The sequence below is a fragment of the Trematomus bernacchii genome, unplaced genomic scaffold (assembly GCF_902827165.1).
Source record: "Trematomus bernacchii unplaced genomic scaffold, fTreBer1.1, whole genome shotgun sequence".
Taxonomy (NCBI): Eukaryota; Metazoa; Chordata; class Actinopteri; order Perciformes; family Nototheniidae; genus Trematomus; species Trematomus bernacchii.
Window position 1 is genome coordinate 28,307,310 of NW_022987720.1, and position 13,523 is coordinate 28,320,832.

The window sequence follows — 13,523 nt, forward strand, 5'->3', positions numbered from 1 at the left end:
ATGGTATGTAAAGCGCTTTGAGAACTTGGAAAAGCGCTAAATAAATGTAATTAATTATTAATTATTATTATCAGTTATATCAATGTCATACATAACAGTAGGGAGCAAACACATTACAAAAAATATATATTCATTTGCATATAAAGTCTATGGAAACACCACAGGCTGTTGTGAATTATCAATTTTTAATGGGAGAAGAGTAATACCTTTTTTTCTTTTTTATAATTAAGGAAAAACTATTCCACTTATACAAATCATGCACAACAGTAAGGGGGGTAAAAACTTGCAAATACGTTTCAAAATAAAATAATATATTGCTTAATATGATCTATTTTCACAAGCAATTTAAGTAAAAGACCAGTTCCTTTGCAAAAAAAGTTTTTATAAAAAGAGTAATATTTTATATATATTTTATTAAATAGTAAAACATTAGAATAATAATTAATGATTATACTACATAATAAATAATAATATTGCTAAAAATATGTATTTGTTGGTTAAAGTGCTTTGACATTGCATTTGTTTTGTACATTTGTTTTAATTACTCAATTACACACCCACATAAGACAGCAGTAGCTCAGACTGTGGGGGCATCTTCTTGGGAACCGGGGGGTCACCGGCTCAGGTCCTCAAATAGACCAAGTATGACACTTTGAGAGAACTCAAAGTACTTTGAGAGAGGCCATTTCACCTCCTTGGCACTTGAGCAAGTACACCCACACTGCTCCCAAGGTGTTGCAATTTAATATTTCTTTATATTTCTTTCTTTCCATGAACCAAACAAGCCACAATTAATCTTCCCCATCGTTTTGAGAAGATAGCCTACACGTTTTTCAAGCTTGTAACCAGCTGACACTTACCTTCGATCGGTCCAGTCCAGTATCCATAAGAATTAAGATTAAAGTTCCAGAAATGGAATAATTACATGTTGCATTGTTTCTGGTTTCCCAAATTAAACAGGTCCTGTGTTCAAGCTGCCTCTTGTACGTTTTAGACTTTTAAAAATACTAAAATGTAAATGAAATGGCTGATTTTAAGAGGTTTCATAACACAATTTAATAACTTTACCAGTGTGTTCCTCTTCTGTGAAAAGTGTGTGTTATGCAACAAACGTGCGGTCATTTTACATTTACTGTTTCCTTTTGAAATTGTATTTAGTGAGCTCAGATCACATTACCCCTCCTCTTGATTTGATTACTGTCTTCCACCCAAGCCAACATCTGTTACTTTGCGGCAGTGTCAGGCTTGCAGCTGGCAGACATTACTTTTAATGTTGTACTTATTATGTAGGTCGGATATACAATGTGCAACAACAAATATTTTCATTATATTTTCAACTTCCTGTGCTGTCCTGAATCCCTTTTTTCTTCTTAATGCTTTCAACAAAACAAACATTTCCACTGTTAAGTATTGGAAACATCTCCTTCTGCATGCATCTCATCTTCATTGAGCCAAAACCTCCACAAGAGGGCAGAATGGCAGAGAGAGTGTTATTGTGCTCTCATAAAGACAAAATGACTGTTCATCAGGCATCTAACCCAACCTAGAATTTTAAGTCAAATACCTTAAAATGTTTCACCATCTGTATACAAATGCATATGAAGTAATTACATGATCATGTTTGTCAGAGGAGGGCATGACACAAATACATCAATGTGAATGAGAAAGTTCCCATGTGTCTGAACATAAATACTTTTCAATTGTTACAGGTTTTTCTAAAGTATTACATTTTAATTATGGATAAAAGCGTAAGCTAAAATGACATGTACTGTATTGTATTGCAAAATGTTGAATTGCATTTCGATTTCTAAACAATTCAAAACCAGAACAAAAGCTTTGTCGGCCAAACATTTTTCAGTATAGTTCAAGTATACCTAAACATGAATCCTGATTTAAAGGGCCCATGTCATGCTTTTCCGGTTATTACCCGTCCCCTTGTGTGTTATGAAGGTTTTTATGCATGTAAACCAGTGTTGTAGTCAAGTCACCAATTCACGAGTCCAAGTCACTCTCGAGTCACCACTCTTCGAGTCCGAGTCCAAGTCCGAGTCACCAAGGGAGAGTCGTAGTCGAGTCCGAGTCCAAGTCCGAGTCACCCAAGGAGTGTCCGAGTCGAGTCCGAGTCCGAGTCATCATTACCTGTGTTCGAGTCCGAGTCCAAGTCCGAGTCACCTAAGAAGAGTCCAAGTCAAGTCCGAGTCTTCATGTATTAATCTTCGTGGATATATGTGTTGTAATGTAGCTGCTCCTCTACATTGCTTTTATCCTGTCAAGTTATACTAATGTGTCTATTGAACTGCTGTGAAGCCAGTTTGGCTACAATTCTTGTAATAGGTGCTATACAAGTATAAAGCTTATTACTAATATTAATATTATTATTATATATAAATAAACTATGTTTAAAATGAGTTACGTTTTAGAGAAGTGATTATATTTGTATGCCAATATTTTCCTATGGTAAAGTTTTCGTTTTGCACTTTTATTTTGATAGTAATAAGATCGGGACTCTTATTTTGAAGGAACTTTTACCGGTTAAATCGGTTTACTGATAAAGATTTAGCCCCAGAAAGCACATGGCTACTTAGCATGCAAAATGACCATTCTGCATGCTAAGTAGCCATGTGCTTTCGTGTTATCGGCTGAATCTTTATTTATTGATTAGATCACGTTACTCTGATGATAGTGTTCAAGACAGCCTATATGTCTGAACTCGATGTTTAGAGTAATGTGTTACGGAGCCTTCTCTTCAATATTGTTTCCACATAACGAGCATTTTGCGCTGCTCTTTTCCAATGTGGAACCAGAATGTGTGAAAGCATACAGCACGATGCGGGGTGTGTCTCTAGACATCTTTAGACTGGAATAGCGGGAACGTGAACTCGCCTCGCAGCCGGTGCACACGCCAGGATAGAGGACATCAGACTGCATAGAAAACTTGCTCGAGTCCGAGTCCGAGTCCAAGTCGGAGCATCAATGTACAAGTCGAGTCCGAGTCATCGTGGGGGGAAAGATTCACGAGTCCGAGTCCGAGTCCAAGTCAGCGTACGCGATAATTCACGAGTCCGAGTCCGAGTCCAAGTCATCGTGCGCGAGAATTCACGAGTCCAAGTCCGAGTCAATCAGTGCGCGAGTCCGAGTCGAGTCACGAGTCCCGAAAATCGGAAACTCGAGTCCGAGTCCAGGACTCGAGTACTCCATCTCTGATGTAAACAGTCACAAACCCTCAAAGTACACCCTGTAGCGAGTAAAACTCTAACACAGTCTATGCTGCCCCAAAACGCCTCGTTGGAGATTTCAAATTTTCCATTGTTTACTTCCTGGGTACTGTGACGTGTGAATACCCAGAGGCAACGCCCAGAGCTTGGGCCGCACCCTCTGCCAGCATTTCACGAAACAAAGCTTCACAAACCTTTCAGGATTCATGCCGGATATGTACAGCGTAGGGCACTGAAGAACGATGCTGTTCCTACTTTGTTTGGACCAGCGGGAGATTCGGGTACACAACCTGTAAGTATTCATTGTTGTTTGTGTATTTATGATGTTTAAAACAAACAAGGTATCTACCACGACTGTTTAAATGGGTAAACGTTTTTCGGGCTGCTAAGTTGGGATCGTGGAGAAATGCTCTCCGCAGACCCATTCTCACAGCGTTATAAACCTTTTTCTTACTCAATATCAAGCCACACTTATTGTTTTTACTTCGGCTGTGAGTGTTTGTGTGTGCTCAGGATGAGTTTTGCTTGTTCTCGCTGTATCGCCGACCCGTAAGCCTGTCCGCTCCTCGCAGCAGATCGCAGCCACGAGCCTCGCAACTTCCGGACCAATCAGAGCACACTGGGCTCACAGGGAGGGGGGGGGGCAGGAGCTCCAACAAGCCGTTTAGGACAGAGAGTGAATACCTGGTGAATACACATACTTTACAGAGATGCTGTATGAGAAACCAATGTGAGTTTGGAAAATTGCACAATGTAAATCTATTTTAGTATACCTCAACAATGGAATTATGATCAGTAGAAATGGCCATGAAATGGGCCCTTTAAGATTCATACTAAAATTGAAAGTAAATAATAACAAAAATATGGATTACAGGAAAATTGGAACCGTTAGCTTACTGGCCAAGTTAAACTTTTCACACACTTTTTAAAGATATAATCAAGTGGGACTTTAATCTATCTATTTGAGGATAGGGCGTTATTATGTGTTTCTTTGGCCGTTAGTCACCTTGATTTGTGGGTTTTTACCGGTTTTTATGTATCGGGAAATAAGGATTCATCATGTTATCCTCGACTTTTGTTGTTGTGTGTGATTTGGTGTCCTAACTTGCACTATGTTAACGAAAAACAAAGCAAATCTATTATCAAGAACATAAGATGGACTTCTTCAGCAACATGTGATGAAACAGTTTGCAGGAATTATTGACGAGGGCAATTTTGCAACAGGTGACCGGCTTAATACTGGCACCATAAATCACCTGCATGTTTATCTTTTCTGCCTTTCACAGCAATCATAAATCAGCCCTGAATAGAGCTGAGGTTAAACAAGAGATAGGGTATTGTTTCTTGGCATTTTTAGGTTACCTGTATTTTTGGGTGTATTTTGACCATGTTATCAGAGCTTTTGGTCTTTTTGTCTGAGTTTAGAGTGCGGAAAGCTAACGAATTTGGTGTCATTAAGGTCAGGTATTTATGTGTAAGATTTATTAGTAAGATGCCAATCGATATGGTCGAATAGTATGAGGGAGGAACCGAGGGGAATGATTGCCTTATCATAAACAGACTAATGATTAGCTTCTTAAAGAATGAGCATGCTTTTTTATCTGACCTCAATCCCCATGTTTGCTCTGACTCCAGCAGACGGGGTCTTATAGATTCAACCTTTACTCAAGGGGATAAGGCTTGTGTTTAAAAAAAGTGTTATTGTCAACACATCTCGCAAATCCATTAGTTAATCCTTCTCCAAACTCTTGAATTCCTCAAATTGTCACTTTGCCCCCAGAATCATTTGTTCCTACTGAAGATGTCAATCTTTTAAAACAACTCTTTAAAAGTTTTGTGTGTAGAGAAAGCTCTATTACCTTTAACAGCTGAACAAGAATACAAATTGGCTTTTTGGGGACTTGTGTTTGGATTAATACACTATCATTGCCCTTGTTCATGGGTTTTTTCGCTTCTTTGGAACTTATTGTCCTTATAGTTTTCAGACTCAAATGGATACATGTTTCCAGGTTGAGAGGTCCAACAATCCTGGTTAACTGCAGTATCAGAGGATTTTAAAAACCTTTGTATCTCTCTGAATGTTACTCAGATTGTTGACAGTCCTACTCGCCCTAACGTTAAGTCCCCTAATAAATCCTCCCTAATTGATCTCATTCTAACTAATGTTCCCTATAAATACCCATCTGTGGGAGTATTTGCAAATGATGTGAGTGACCACTGTGTTGTAGCCACAATTAGGGACACTAATGGCGCGTTTCCACTACACGGCCTCGCTCGGCCCCGCTCGGTATGGCTAGGCCTCGTTAGGACTGGCTCACTTTATGGCGCATTTCCATTACAGTTTAGGAACTGGGGTAGTATCTATAGTAACGCAGTGTAGGCGGAGCCGTGACGTCCTCTTCAATGAGAACCCCAGAAAAACAACACAGCCGTTAGCTGTTAGCACTCAGAGCTCACAGCTCCTCATATATGTTTAGAAACTAGACAAAAGTTAAACAAGTACAAACCACAGACTGTCTGTGTCATGGCGAATACAGTCGCTGCTTTATTTATGTCTGTATAGGCCGTTGTTGTGAGTGTGGACGGTCGGAGCATATACTGCGTTAGCTTAGCCAATCTCCATTTAGAAAACACGCATTTTAAAAGGTGTTTCGCCTGCCGTCTGTCTGCAGACTTGTCAAAGCATTAATTCATGGTTTTTACTAACCGGTATCAGTATGTTGTTACTTCGGCATCATTTTGAAACGTGTATTACAATTAAATCACGGTCAAATATGTCCATCTTGTTGTAGTTGTAGCCCCCTTGCCAGCGATGCTCTCTCTAGTTTAGCATACTCAGCCCGACTCAGCCTCGTTGTCTCTGGCCCTAGACCCACGATTTTATGAGGCCAGAAAAACTGTGAATTAGGACCCGCCGGCCGGTACTAGGCCAAGTGGAAACGCAACCAAAAACGGGCCGCTGACGTCACAGCCCTCTTAAACCGTGCTCCGCGCTGTAGTGGAAACGCGCCATTAGGTCCAAAAGGTTAAACCTCGTATTATTATTAAGAGACACATAAAACATTTTGTGGAGCAGGGTTTTGTTCATGATCTGTTTGGGTTTGATTGGGGAAAAATCGATCTGTGTGCTGATGTAGAAACTGCATGGTCTTATTTTTATCTTGGTTTTATGGAAATTATAGATAGACATGCACCCCTACGTACTTTTAGAGTAAAGGGACGAGACAATCCTTGGTTTTCTGCTGAACTGTCCAGTCTCCTGCATGAGAGAAACAAGGCCTGGGCAAAGGCTAGGAAATCAGGCTCAGAGGTTGAATGGCTGCGTTTTAGGCAGCTAAGAAATAGCTTCACTTCACATGTCAAAAGTGCTAAGTCGAAGTACTATTTGTCAGTTACTACAGAAAACCTAAATAATCCTAGGACATTTTGGAAAGCCATAAAATCGATATCCACCGGTGAAATCCGAAATGAGCTACCTCCGTGCATTACCACAGCATCTGGCTCGATATCGGACGGGGCTACTATGCTAAATTGTTTTAATGAGCATTTTGTGTCCTGCGATTCTATGTTTGATTCTGTGACTAACTCTGCTTCTGTGAACACCACAGTCTGTGACTCTGAACAATGTGGTCTGGAAAACCCTTTCAGTTTTACTCCTTTTACTGTAAATGTTGTTCATGAAGCATTATCTAAATTAGATCCTAAGAAACCGGCTGGCCCGGACAACGTAGAACCTTTCTTTTTAAAGATAGCTGCAGATTGTATTGCTCCACCTCTCACTACTCTTTTTAACCTCTCCCTCAGCACAAATACAATTCCAAAAGTATGGAAGTCAGCTTATGTCTTGCCTTTACTGAAAGGAGGGGAGGCAACCTTATTAAATAACTATAGGTCAATCTCGAAATTGTCAGTTCTGGCTAAGGTGCTTGAACGCCTAGTGAGTGAACAGGTAAAGGTGTTTTTATGTAAAAATAATATCCTGTCTAAACATCAGTCAGGCTTCAGAAAGCAACATAGCACCATCACTGCCACAATGAAAGTGGTGAATGACATTACAAGTATTTTAGATAAAAAGCAGAGTTGTGCAGCTCTATTTATTGACCTTTCCAAAGCGTTTGATACCGTCGATCATCGCATCTTAAAGCAGAGGCTACTCAGTATTGGCTTATCCAGCCATGCAGTGGGGTGGTTTGTGAACTACCTCTCTGAAAGGTCCCAATGTGTTCACTTTGATGGGCTGTCTTCTGAGTGGTTGAACATTGCTAATGGTGTTCCTCAAGGTTCTGTTTTAGGTCCACTTTTATTCTCCATCTACATCAATAGTTTAGGTGAAAATGTGGATGAAGCTACTTTACATTTTTATGCGGATGATACCGTGATGTACTGTGCAGGTCCCTCCATTAAGGAGGCGGTTGTTAAATTACAGGCTGTTTTTAACATTATTCAGACTCAGCTCTCTGAACTAAAGCTTCTTTTAAATGTTGAGAAAACCAAGGTAATGCTCTTTTCTAAAGCTAAAAAGACTCCAGAGACTGCTTTGGATATTGTGACTATGCAAGGACAAGTACTCCAAGTGGTTAGCTGTTATAAATACCTTGGTATCTGGCTTGATGATTGTCTTACTTTTAAACTTCAGGTCACTAATCTGCTTAAAAAGCTGAGGGTTAGACTAGGTTTCTTTTTCAGAAACAAGTCCTGTTTCTCTTTTGAAGCCAGGAAAAGGCTAGTCACTGTGACCTTTTTACCTGTGCTAGACTATGGTGATTTGATCTATATGAATGCACCTGCCCATTGCCTGGAAAGGTTAGATGCCGCCTATCACAGTGCTCTGAGATTTGTTACTAACTGTAAAGTACTTACTCATCACTGTACCCTGTATGCCAAGGCAGGTCTGCCTTCACTTACTGGTCGGAGGCTCAGTCATTGGTACATATTCATATATAAAGCCATGCTGGGTAAACTACCGACTTATATATGCTCTTTGATCTCACGGAGAGTGGCAAGTAGCTATTGCCTGAGATCCCAGGATGTGTTCTTATTACATGTGCCAAGTGCTAGGACTGTTTTAGGTACTAAAGCTTTTATGTGCGCTGCTCCTCTAGCTTGGAACACTATGCAAAAAACATTGAAACTGAGCATTTTGATTCCCTTGCATCATTTTAAAGCACGGCTGGATGAAATGTTATTGGATACCTGTCACTGTAAATAGGTTGCTAATGTATACCCCTGTAATTATGTTGTGATGTCCTTTTGTTTTCTGTTGTTTTTATGTGTAACTAATGTACCGCAGGTCTCCCTTGAAAAAGAGATCGTTGATCTCAATGGGATTTTTTAACCTGGTTAAATAAAGGCTACAAACAAACAAACAAATCCAGATAACACAAATAACAAATGTGTTTGTTTTTTCCTCAAAGTTTCGTTCTATAGTAATTTCAGAATGACTGAAATTGTCAAAAAAGACACACAAAAAGAATGTAAAGATGAATATTTTTCCCAGTTTGACAATACAACATGTATATTCTTCATCTACTTGCCCAGATGTATCACATGGACATTGAGACATGCAATGAAATTTATAATGGCATTGTTTTATGGCAACAATAAATACTGAAGTAAGCATATTTTTAAACACTGTAATTCAGCCATTTTATTGGATCCCTTTTATGGATCTTTGAAATACATTTCCTTGGGTTTAACCAGGGGCGTTTCCTGGACCTGGAAACATTCGGGGCTTAGCCCACAGTTCATTAAGGTACATTAAGGTACCGGGCGCTACAGTGGAAATTTCTACTGCAACACTCCCCACACGCACATACACACCTGCGACTGTTACAATGGAGGCTCGATAATCAGCTCACGGCATATAGGTGTAAGCAGGGGTAAAGTGCTATTTTTTATAAGTGGGGGGTGGACCTAATCTCCTCTAGGGGGTTCCTCACCTCCTCTAGGGGGGTCCTCACCTCCTCTAGGGGTGTCCGGGGGCATGCTCCCCCGGGAAGACTTTTTTTTAAGTATTGAAGTTAAAAGCATCAATCTGGTGCATTTTGAGAGCAAAATTAAGATTGAAACAGAACTGTAAACAGATTTACTTTTTCTTTATGGATATTTTACAAATCACTTTCCTGTGACTGTAAGGTATAGCTTCTAGCTTCATGTCGAACACTGACAGTAAGTCAACATTTCCCAGAGAGCTTTCTTTGAAATCACCAGGTAACGCTAAAAAATATAACATTTATATTGTATGACAAAGTGTTAATTTAATATCTCTGGCTAGCTATAGCTACTTGCTAACGGTTTAGCTTACCCGCGCGATTCAAAGTAACCTCAACAACGTAGCTGTAATTTATGCTTTGCTTACATGTTCGCATAACTTGGAAGTTTACTGACATTTACATACCTTGTTTACCTGGCTCAAGTGGTGGCTCTGGGGTTGTTGTGTGAGCCACCACTTGAGAATTGTTGTCTTTTTTAAGAAATTTTTTTCTTATGTCCATCTTCAAAAACTCTGAGTCCGACTGACAGTTTAAACATTGTCACAGGATAGGTACCTGTCAGCCAATAAGACACGTTTATTTCCATGTAACTCTCTGGTGATTGCTCTGGTGTCTTGCCTCTGTTGCACAGGAAATTACAATCCTGCCGTCCGCTCTAGTGTCATGATGAGGTTCAGCCCAGGCCAGGCGACGCGCCTGGGTTTAACATTGTCTGAGTTTGTTTTAGGGTGAGCGGTTGTCACTCAGTACACTGTAAAAAAAGTAACGCTGTTGGCCTGATTTTTTAAACCAAATGTATTTTATTGTGTTTTTGACTACATCAAATCTCAACTATCATTACCAAGTTTGTTCTGTAAAGTTTGTCTAATTTCACAAGTTAGGTTCGCAAAACTCACATTTATAGGTTTGAGGTTAAAACCGTGTTCTGTGAGCTTGCTTTGCCAAAGAATGGGGTCTCCAACGGAATTATGCAGGGGACTCTTGTATTTCCCACATGTGCAGCAATCTCCTCTCTTCTCAACTGGACTTCTTCTTCCTAAAAGTGAGCACCTCGTTTGAATATTGCATCGAAACTCAATTGTAATTAGCATTACAGTAATTGCATGCAAATTATTCAGCTGGTTGTGTTGATTACTGGTTAAAGGGGCACCGTATTCTGGTTGTTACTGAATCGTTAGCCACCTTGAACATTAGCTAGCTAACGCTGCCTTCCAAGAGGGAAAATGTTGCAGAGACGAAGCACCGACGTTACATCCTTAATCTGAATAATAGTACTTTTGTGTAGCTAAAGTAGGCACATTTGTTATTCTTGTGGCACAACTTTTTTACTTTGTGTGTGTAGAACTCAAGACTTAAAGTTAGACAGAAAGTTGCGTTAACATTTGATTTGTCCTAACTTTTAAATGTTTACAGTGTAAGGTTAAGATTTGCTCACATGGATAAATTGAGTTTATGCTTAACAAGTACTTCTCCTTACCTCAGCCTCTTCTTTTATATGTATAAGTGTATGCATGTTTGTGTGTGTGTGTGTGTGTGTGTGTGTGTGTGTGTGTGTGTGTGTGTGTGTGTGTGTGGCCAACATGCCTACCCTGCTGTTTGTGTCTCTGTGAAGGCCTCCATTAAAACAGAGCTCTTATTTACCTTCATACGGAGGGGAAAGTGCTCAGTTGCACCCTTTTTTTCCCCGACTAGCAATAACAAGCACTGTTAACAGTGTTCAGTTGCTATCAAACAGCCATCATGACACAATAAAACTAAGGGTCTTGTTCCTCTTAACACGTTACCATTTCCTCTGCCTGATAAAATGCCAGGGTGTGATGGGACGGAAAGCCTCTTCACCTGACAAGGTAATGGGAGTAAATGGCTGTGTGCCCCAAGCCAACCGTGCTATTACGACGTCATACGTGTGTGTTTGTTTAAGACGTTTACAACCCTGTAAGGAAACTGAGGGATGATGCACTGTACTGGAAAGACAGGAGTTTAGGTTGGAAATATTGTACAAATATGTATAAACATAGTATGTGTTGTGTGTAGAGTCACACGGCGTAGTAATTTAATGGGTTCTGGTGTTAATTGCGACTTTATTGGAGGAAATGAAAAAGCACACTACGAACTTTCATGTGTTTTTCTCCATATATGCAGCAGAGCGTTCATTTAATTTCCTTTACACCAATGTCATGTCATGCATGGCTTTCATCTGAATGATAATTATGTAAACTGTTCTTATCAGCAGAGAAACAGAGAGCATAAAACTGTGTGAGAAAGACAGTTGGTGGGATAAAGAGTTTGACAACAGCAAGATTTAGGATGGGCAATACAGTGCGTTTGTATAAGATGGGTGACAATGGCAAAGACCCGGAAGTTAGCATCGCAAAAGGTCACTTGATAAAAGCAAAAGGACTTTTCTATTGGATTTTGGTGTATTGCAAGAATAATACTTCAAGCAAACACACGTTAATGATACTTACTCGTCACCACTGCTAAGCTAAAAGCGGCTAATGTTATGCATGGTAACGTTTAGTAGTCTCATTTATGGCGCATTTCCATTGCAGGGCCTCGCTCGGCTTAGTACGGTATAGTTAGGCCTTGTTAGGCCTTGTTAGGACAGGCTCACTTTATGCTGCGTTTCCATTACAGTTTAGTAGCTGGGGCAGTAACTATAGTAACGCAGTGTAGGCGGAGCCGTGACGTCATCTTCAATGAGAACCACAGAAAAACAACACAGCCGTTAGCTGTTAGCACTCAAGCTCACAGCTCCTCATATCTGTTCAGAAACTAGACAAAAGTTAAACAAGTACAAACCACAGACTGTCTGTGTCATGGCGAATACAGTCGCTGGTTTATTTATGTCTGTATAGGCCGTTGTTGGGAGTGTGGACGGTATATATATATATATACTGCGTTAGCTTAGCCGATCTCCATTTAGAAAACACGCATTTTAAAAGGTTTTTCGCCTGCCGTCTGTCTGCAGACTTGTCAAAGCATTAATTCATGGTTTTTACTAACCGGTATCAGTATGTTGTTACTTCGGCATCATTTTGAAATGTGTATTACAATTAAATCACGGTCAAATATGTTCATCTTGTTGTAGTTGTAGCCCCCTTGCCAGCGATTCGCTCTCTCTAGTTTAGCATACTCAGCCCGACTCAGCCTGGTTGTTGGCCCGCTAAGAACCTCGATTTTATGGAGCCAGAAAAACTGTGAAATAGTACCCGCTAGCCGGTACTACGCCAAGTGGAAACGCAACCAAAAACGGCACGCTTAAACCGCGCTCCGCGCTGTAGTGGAAATGCGCAACACAGGCTCACGGCATTTCGTGTTATAGTCACGAAATGAATCTATTGATTCGTGTTCACCAACACGATTTTCCCATTTTTTTCGTGTCACACAGAACGATTTATAAAAAAAAAAGTAAATAATAACAAATTAGAAGGAAAAAAAGATTAAAAAAAATACAGATTTCAGTATTCTGACACAGAACGATTTTAGAAGCAATGTATTTCTATTGGTAGTATGTTTCGTGCCTGCACCAAATAATAACAAATTAGAAGGAAAAAGAGATGACAAAAAATACAGATTTCAGTATTCTGAGGCTCTGAGCCATTTCTTTTCCTCACGGACGGCAACAAAACTCAGACATTATACAATTTAAAATAAAAGGGATAGGGTTAGGCTTAGGGTAAGATATTGAGTAAGAAAATGTGTTTATGAACCACACAGCTTCTGGTATTCCAAGACCCGACCGGACAAAAAGACGTGGTGCAGGCACGAAACATACTACCAATAGAAATACATTGCTTTTAAAATCGTGTTGGTGAACACGAATCAATAGATTAAATTAATTTCGTGACCAGTGAGACTGGGTTGAAATGCTCCATTAGACACTTGTTAGCATACACTGTTTTAGATGTTCACTAGCGGGCTATTTACTGACGTATTTTATGACAAAGAACAACACGTGAACATCTTTTTAGCTTGTGTTAACCACAGACCTTATTACTATCTTAAATTACTTTGTTACAAGGGAACTAGATGATCTAATATGCTAACTCATATCCAGGTTAGGTTAGGACAGGTTAGGTCAGGTTAGGACTTATTCCTGCACCACTCTATTGGTGTCCATGTAGCATGGCAAAAAACTGCCAATAAGTATATAAACACAAATGAATGCTAAGTTGATTTTGTAAAGCAGTTAGGCAGCATGGTTTTTACCAAACATTTCTCAAACAGAAGTAAATAGTGCATTTGTTGGTGACTATATTCAGATGCTTATTTGGTGAGATACGGCAGCAGAAAGTAAGCTGCAGCACAATTG